Below are 8,552 nucleotides of genomic sequence, written 5' to 3'. Positions count from 1 at the left end.
GAGATAAATATTATAGCATATTCAAACATAGATAGCAAAGATGTTGCTTGAGCTTAAAGAGACCATCAAAATCAGGGCATTCCATGCATGTTCTGTGTCAGTTGAAAATATATGTGTTTGCATCTTTCTTATCCTTTGCTTAATCTTCTATGATCTTAGCATTAATTGCTCCTCAAAATTTCTGGCAGAAGTGAACTCATTTGAGTTCATGCAAAGTCATTAAGCAACCTACATATTCTCTTGGGAATAACCACTTTTGAGTCCATGGATATCAATCTTCAAAACAGACCAGAGGCTTTCTAATATACTAGACAATAGTGTAACCAGTAAACCATAACTATTTCTGTAGAAATTACTTTAACAGCATCTTGGGAATTTTGTCTCTTTACTGATTTCTATGTTTCTGCTCTTTTTCCAGCTTATTGAGATATAATTGACAACATTTTATTGGTTTTAGGTGTAGAACATGATAATTTGATACCTGTATATATTGCGATTTGGTTACAACCAAAATTAGTTAACATTCACTACCTCACCAAGTTATTAATACAATTTTTATGATAACTTTTAGTATGTATCTTCTTAGCAATTGTTAACTACAGTCACCATGTGTAGTGGGAAATTCCTAATAATGTACTTTCACAGCCTTGGAAATTTCACAGAAATAACACCAGGAAAAACAGCATATATTAAGAAAGTATGTTAATTATTATCTTTCAAGTTTTTCTTAAAAACAGTCACCCTGTTACAAAGCCCAAGGCCAGATCCAGAAGGGAATATGACTGAGATCATGAAAGCACGGACCTTGGAATACCGCGTGGGCGCCAGGCATGAATGCTGCCTACGCACTTGCTAATTGTTCCTGAGCCCAGAAGGGAAGGGCCTGCGGTAAACACAAGGAGATCTGGACCATGTCAGTGTCCTCCATGACATTTAGGAGTATGTGATTAACACAGCATGTGTCTTGAGAAAGACAAGATCGGAGAAAGTCTTGTAGTCTTTGAAAGTCTTGAAAGTAGCCTTGAAAGTCTTCCTAGCAATTAGGAAGTAAAGGTGGACTCAGAGTGGACTCTGCACCTCAGTCCAATAGAGGCTGCAGGTGCCCTGACCATTGCACCGCATTTTGTGTCCTGTCATCATTTTCATCACTCCCTCCCAGACTATTAGGGCAATAATCATGCTTTATATTACATCCCCAAACCCAGAACTTACATATCCTATAACTAAGCTTTGAACGTCTGACCTTTTGCATTTAATCTCTTGATTTACCTCGCTATTTTGGAAGAACACCTCGTGTTTTTCTGAAGAAAGAATATATAGTGTGTGTATATATATATATATATATTTTTTTAATTATTACATGTCTGAAAACGTGTTTGTTCTATCCTTGCACTTGACTGACAGGTTACTAAAGCATTCAGTCACATGGAAATCACTTTTTTCTTGTAAACCATGAAGGCACTGCCCCATTGTCTTTGAGTTTCCCATATTGCTGTTGATATAAATAGTGATTTCTCTTTTCTTTCCTCTGTGATTTTTTTTTTTTACCCATATGGAACATTTAAGAACCTTTTCATCACCAATATTTTGAAATTTTCCTATTAATGAGTCTTGGTGTAAGTGTTCCTTTGTCCATCATGCTGAACAGTCACTTGGCTCCTGCAATATGGAACAATATGCCCTTAATTCTGGTTAATAGTTTTTTATCTTTGTTAATTTTACTCCCTCTCGACTTTGTTTCCTTGAAATTCCTGAAAATTTTGCAGATATTGGAATTTCTGAACCAATTCTCCATCTTTTTTTCCCACTATTTCTTTCTCTTTTTATTCTATTTTCTGGGAGATTTCCATAATTTTATATTCCAAACTTTATAATGATTTTATATGTTATCTATTCTTTTACTTTTCAAGGTAAAAGAATCTTTTACTTTCAATTCAGTTCAGTCGCTCAGTCGTGTCCAACTCTTTGTGACCCCATGGACTGCAGCATCCCAGGCCTCCCTGTCCATCACCAACTCCCGGAGTCCACTGAAACCCATGTCCATTGAGTCAGTGATGCCATCCAGCCATCTCATCCTCTGTTGTCCCCTTATCCTCCTGCCCTCAATCTTTCCCAATATCAGGGTCTTTTCAAATGAGTCAGCTCTTTGCATCAGGTGGACAAAGTACTGGAGTTTCAGCTTCAACACCAGTCCTTCCAATGAACACCCAGAACTGATTTCCTTTAGGATAGAATGGTTGGATCTCCTTGCAGTCCAAGGGACTCTCAAGAGTCTTCTCCAACACCACAGTTCAAAAGCATCAATTCTTCGGCACTCAGCTTTCTTCACAGTCCAATCCTCACATCCATACACGACTACTGGAAAAACCATAGCCTTGACTAGACAGACCTTTGTTGACAAAGTAATGTCTCTGCTTTTTAATATGCTGTCTAGGTTTGTCATAACTTTCCTTCCAAGGAGTGTCTTTTAATTTCATGGCTTCAGTCACCATCTGCGGTGATTTTGGAGCCCAGAAAATAGTCAGCCACTGTTTCCACTGTTTCTTTCTTTTACTTTCACTTTTCTTTTTTCTTTTACTTACACTGTTTCCTATATGGCTAATTTTTTTTGTTTTGTTTTCTTCTACATTTATATTGACTATTCTTCCAGGATATTCTTCCATTTCTCTCTGCATGTATCTTTCATTGTATAAGCATTTCAATTTTTTGGTGATCCTTGGTTATTCATTAACAGCTAAGCATGAGGTTAAGTGTGAGCCCTCAGTGTCTTAGGTATGGGCTTCAAAGTAGGATGACTGAAGGAGTCAGTTCCCTGTTATATTAGGGCACCACCTGCTCTCAGCCACCCTTTCTCTTTTAACAGTCCATTTCCTCAGAGATAAAACTTATATTCTCCTGCCCAGGAGCTATGAACCTGGCTGCTATAATAACATTGGGAACAGTCAAAGAAGGCAAATGTCTTTCTCCTTGCTTTGTATGTGGAGTTAATTCCCATATTCCTATGGCACCCATGCCCTCCACTGTGCTTGATGTTCAGGAGTCAGAGTCCCTCTGATTCAGCCTCTCTAGTGATGACTCTTCATTTCTTCTTTGGGGGTAGAGAAGAGGAGGTATCTGACTATGATGGTTGTGGAGAAAATTGGTGAGTCTTCTCATACAGACTTTCTGCTGACTCTTCTGTCTGTAAGACACCCTTTACAGTTGCTCTCATTGATAACTTGGTTCTCCCAGTTTATGAGCCTATTGGGTATTCTGATATACAAACTATCTTCGGCCATCTTAATTTTGTCAGTTTGGTTGCCATTTTTATCTTCTTTCCAGTGTCCACACATTATTGATATTGCTCCTCACCAGATCCACCTTCTCTATTTTTTTTAATAAACAGCAGTTAATTTGATCCAGACATTGTTATACGTTCTTTGCAAGTACTGAATTATACTGTACCTGGAACAATCCTATGGGATAGGCATTATACAGATGAAGAAACGGTTACGAAAAGGTTAAGTACATTGCACAATTTACAATGCTGGTAAATGCAAACCCTGAATTAGAACCCTGGCTCTTGGATCCAGGTTTTTTACCCCTTCTCTAACAGACTATTAGTGGGCATGATTTAGCCATGCTGAAAGTGCTAATAGGAACACTTTCCCCACATTTATAAACACCAAAAAAAGAGAAGACTCCTTTTTATAAGTTACTTTAACCTTAAGAGTTTTTACCCATTTATCCCCTTATTTTCCATTTCTATCATGTTAATCAGAAATCTTAATAGTTCTTAAAATAAGAATATTTTAAAGGTAGGCTACATTCATATTTAAAATCTGGTGGTACTGTGTTTAATTATCATCCAACACATCAAATAACATCAAAACTAGTGAGAAATGCTTGACTTCAATCTAATTCATCTGTTTCTGATCTAGAAATTTCTTTGATCTTAAACTCAACATTAACCCAAAGTACTAGCAGCCTATTAAACAAGATAGTACATCACCAACATACATACAATAAAAAAGGGATATTAAACTATAAATAAATTCTGTACTGACCAGATCTATATTTATAGGTGCTAAAATAATAAGAGGTGACAAGAATAGGATAAAGCTACTGAAAACAGGTCAAAAGTAGAAATTTGGAATGTTCTAGTCTCAAGGGCAAAGTAGTGGTGGTTGAGGGAGCAGACCTGATGGGGGAAAAGTCCACTGAAACCTGGAGAAAGGCAGAGTGTTGCTGGGAAGCTTCTCCTTTCCCCTATCAGTACTTCAGGACAACCTAGGGAATGGGAGAAAACACTTGCAAATGATGTGACAGACAAGGGCTTAAACTCCAAAATATACAAACAACTCATACAACTCAACAACAATAAAAACACAATTGAAAAATTGGCAGGAGAACAGTCCAGGTTCAATGCACGATGCTGGATGCTTGGGGCTGGTGCACTGGGACGACCCAGAGGGATGGTATGGGGAGGGAGGAGGGAGGTTAGTAAAAAAAAAAAAACAAACAAACAAACAAAAAAAGGCTAACTTGAAGTTTCCCTCAAAGGCAGTTTTAGAACATCCTGAGAAAGGGAAGCCTTCATACTAGTAGAAACTGGAGAGGAAGAGAGGAAGGCAAGTGAAAAATCATCATGTCAAATAACTCATTTCTATGGAGAAGGAAATGGAAATCCACTCCAGTGTTCTTGCCTGGAGAATCCCAGGGACGGGGGAGCCTGGTGGGCTGCCGTCTATGGGGTCGCACAGAGTCAGATACGACTGAAGCGACTTAGCAGCAGCATGGCTCAAAAAGCATAAACGACTGTTTTGGGAAACTGAAGTCAATCTTTTTTTTTAACCTTGCATTAGAATTAAAAACCCCAATATTAATAATATGGTCCTTTCCTTCGTCTTTGCTTGCTATATTTATAATGGTGTATTTGATGGTAAAATGATGAATAAATAAATTTTCACTAAAAAAAAAAAAAAAAAGAAAGAAAAATTGGCAGGAGAAATAGAAGTCAGAAGGTACATAAAAAGATGCTCATCATCAATAACTATTAGAGATAAGCAAATGAAAGCTACAATAAGGTACCACCACACATAAACCAGAATGGCCATCATTAAAATTCTACCAATAGCAAATGCTGTAAAGAGTGTAGAAAAAAGAGAAGCCTCCTACACTTTTGTTGGGAATATAAATTGGTACAGCCACTGTGGAAAACAGTATGGAGCTTCCTCAGAAAACTAAAAACAGAACTATGATATGATCCAGCAACCCCCTTCCTGGGCATACACCCAAGACAAAACTAATTCAAAAGATACATGCACCCTTATGTTCATAGCAGCACAATGCACAATAGCCAAGACAAAGAAACAACCTAAATGTCCATCAACAGATGAATGGATAAAAGAAGATGTGTTATGTGTACACACACACACACACACACACACAATGGAATATTACTAGGTCATAAAAAAGAACAAAATGATGCCATTTGCAGCAACATGGATGCAACTAGGGATTATACTACTAAGTGAATTAAGTCAGAAAGATAAATACAATATGATATCACTTATATGTGGAATGTAAAATATGGCACAAATAGAAACAGACTCACAGACTTGGTTTGTCAAGGGGGAGAGGGAGAAGCATAAATTGCAAATGTAGGGTTAGAAGATGCAAACTATTACACTCAGAATAGATAAACAACAAGGTCCAATGTATAGCAGACGGAACTATAGCCTACTCCTGGGATAAATCATAATGGAAAGGGTGATTAAAAAATAATAGATATTATGATCCAGCAATCCCACTGCTGGGCATACACACTGAGGAAACCAGAAGGGAAAGAGACACGTGTACCCCAATGTTCATCGCAGTATTGTTTATAATAGCCAGGACATGGAAGCAACCTAGATGCCCATCAGCAGATGAATGGATAAGAAAGCTACGGTACATATACACAATGGAGTATTACTCAGCCATTAAAAAGAATACATTTGAATCAGTTCTAATGAGGTGGATGAAACTGGAGCCCATTATACAGAGTGAAGTAAGCCAGAAAGAAAAACACCAATACAGTATACTAATGCATATATATAGAATTTAGAAAGATGGTAACAATAACCCTGTGTACGAGACAGCAAAAGAGACACCGATGTATAGATCAGTCTTATGGAGTCTGTGGGAGAGGGAGAGGGTGGGGAGATTTGGGAGAATAGCATTGAAACATGTATAATATCATGTATGAAATGAGTTGCCAGTCCAAGTTCAATGCACGGTATTGGATGCTTGGGGCTGGTGCACTGGGATGACCCAGAAGGAGGGTATGGGGAGGGAGGAGGGAGGAGGGTTCAGGATGGGGAATGCGGGTATACCTGTGGCGGATTCATTTCGATATTTGGCAAAACTAATACAATATTGTAAAGTTTAAAATAAAATAAAATTTAAAAAAAAGAAAAAAAATAATAGATATATGTGTGTGTATAACTGAGTCACTATGTTGTACAGCAAAAATTAAATCCCTGTAAATAAATCAACTATACTTCAGTTTTAAAAACTAGAGGAAAAAAGAACTTCGGGGCTCTGCCTTTCCACATGGAAGCTGGGCAGTTCCTCCTCTTAGAGCCCTCCTGAGACAGAGACTCTGATGGAACACAGCTTCCTCCCCAGGATCTTCTGAAAAAGGAGTACAGAGGATGTTGCTGTTTTCATAACATACTTGACATTTATATGAGTATCAGACCAGAATATATTTGAAAAGCACACAATATGGCTTTGAAGAAAAAGTCTTGCTGATAATTTTAGCATAAATTATATAATCCACTGACTTATTCCACATCAAAATCTAAAGATACTTGTATTGTGTCATCACACAAACAGATGCAACTTAAAACATTCCAAAAACAGTCATTTGGAATTTTGTCTGGACCTGCATTAAAGTAATTGAGAGAATGGAAAGGTTCACAATCTTGAGACTTCTCATTCAGGAACTTGAAAACTAAAAGATATGAATTGGCATGACTGGGTTTCTGTTCTTTCTGAAAAATTGTTTCTTCAACCAAAGCCTAACAGATCACGGGAATGGCTTGGAACAATCTGGGAGGAAATAAATTTGGACAGATAGTGAAGAAATAATAGAAATGGTTGTATTAAAGGGAGATGATCCTTTTCTATCCAGCAAATAGAGACTCAAAATCATTTAGATCAGTAAACAGCCATAAACCTCAATTTCTTAAGACTATTTTCAGATTTCTGCCTGAAAAAAGGATTGAGTATTATTTCTAAGGAGCAGATTTCAGATGTCTTGATATAAGTTAAAAGAAAATGATGTTAATAAAAATTGGCATTTATAAAAATATGGAAGCTTTGTTTATGAGAAACTTTTCAGTAATGCCCATAGCTTAGATTACCATGATACTTTTTGAAGATAATACAAACTTCCACTAGAAACTAAACAATATTTTGCAATATTTGCATCAACTTCTTAGAATTATAATGTTATAGGTAGAATTTAAATTAAGTTCATAATATTCCCTAGTCCATTTACCTTTTCTTTTACTATGCCTTTCCCTCCTGTCCTCCCAAGAATTAACCATTAATATAATTCAGTATTCATTGCTTCTATGCATATATATATATATATTTTTTTTTTTTGGTTGTCAAATAATCCTTTATTTTTCTTTTTCCTTTGCTGTTGTAAAGTTGCAGTTCCTTTCCTAGCTGGGCACTCTACCATATCACTGTTGATACCATCTACGATGTCCTAAGGGTGGCAGCCGTCAACATTGCAGCCCACAGACTGGGCAGTCCTCGGGATTTCTTTAATGGTTCTAGAGAGTTCTCTAGCTAGAGATTGATGCCGCATCTGCCAGGCAATGTTGACAGTCTCATCAAAAGTGATATTTTCACTGTGCTTAATGTTTTTCTGCCTCTTTCTGACTCTTCATGGTTCCTTGAGGGCTTTCATAACCAGGGTAGAAGCAGAAGGTACCACCTCAATCTGAGCCTGTATGTTCTGAATGGTCAGTTTCATTGTCATTCTTGTACCCATCCAATCACCAGTTGCCTTGGCAGTGTCATCACCAACAGTTTATGGAGACAGACCCAGGGGGCCGATCTTGGGGGCCAGAGAAGACCTGGCACCAACTTCCCCACTGGTGCACCTCAGGTACACTAATTTGATCTCGCTGGGGTCGAATTTAGGCGGGATGGTGGAGGCAGCTGGTGTCAGATGAACCTGGATTCGGGATGACCTACGAAAGCTGCACCTCTGCCTCCTCCCAGCTGAAAGCCAATAGAAGACTTCTATATGTATTTTCGGAGCAGGCAATGGCACCCCACTCCAGCACTCTTGCCTGGAAAATCCCATGGATGGAGGAGCCTGGTGGGCTGCAGTCCATGGGGCCCACAGAGTCGGATACGACTGAGCGACTTCACTTTCACTTTTCACTTTCATGCATTGGAGAAGGAAATGGCAACCCACTCCAGTGTTCTTGCCTGGAGAATCTCAGGGACAGGGGAGCCTGGTGGGCTGCCGTCTATGGGGTCGCACAGAGTCGGACATGACTGAA

General features: G+C 38.3%; 1 pseudogene; it reads right to left on the bottom strand.

Annotated features, from left to right (window-relative positions):
- Window positions 1-7,576: 7,576 nt before the first annotated feature.
- LOC102266822 (large ribosomal subunit protein uL11-like) lies at window positions 7,577-8,350 on the bottom strand (annotated as a pseudogene).
- Window positions 8,351-8,552: the final 202 nt, after the last annotated feature.

Source organism: Bos mutus, chromosome 7 (genome assembly GCF_027580195.1).
Source record: "Bos mutus isolate GX-2022 chromosome 7, NWIPB_WYAK_1.1, whole genome shotgun sequence".
NCBI classification, from domain to species: Eukaryota; Metazoa; Chordata; class Mammalia; order Artiodactyla; family Bovidae; genus Bos; species Bos mutus.
This window is presented reverse-complemented; position numbering and strand designations above follow the sequence as displayed.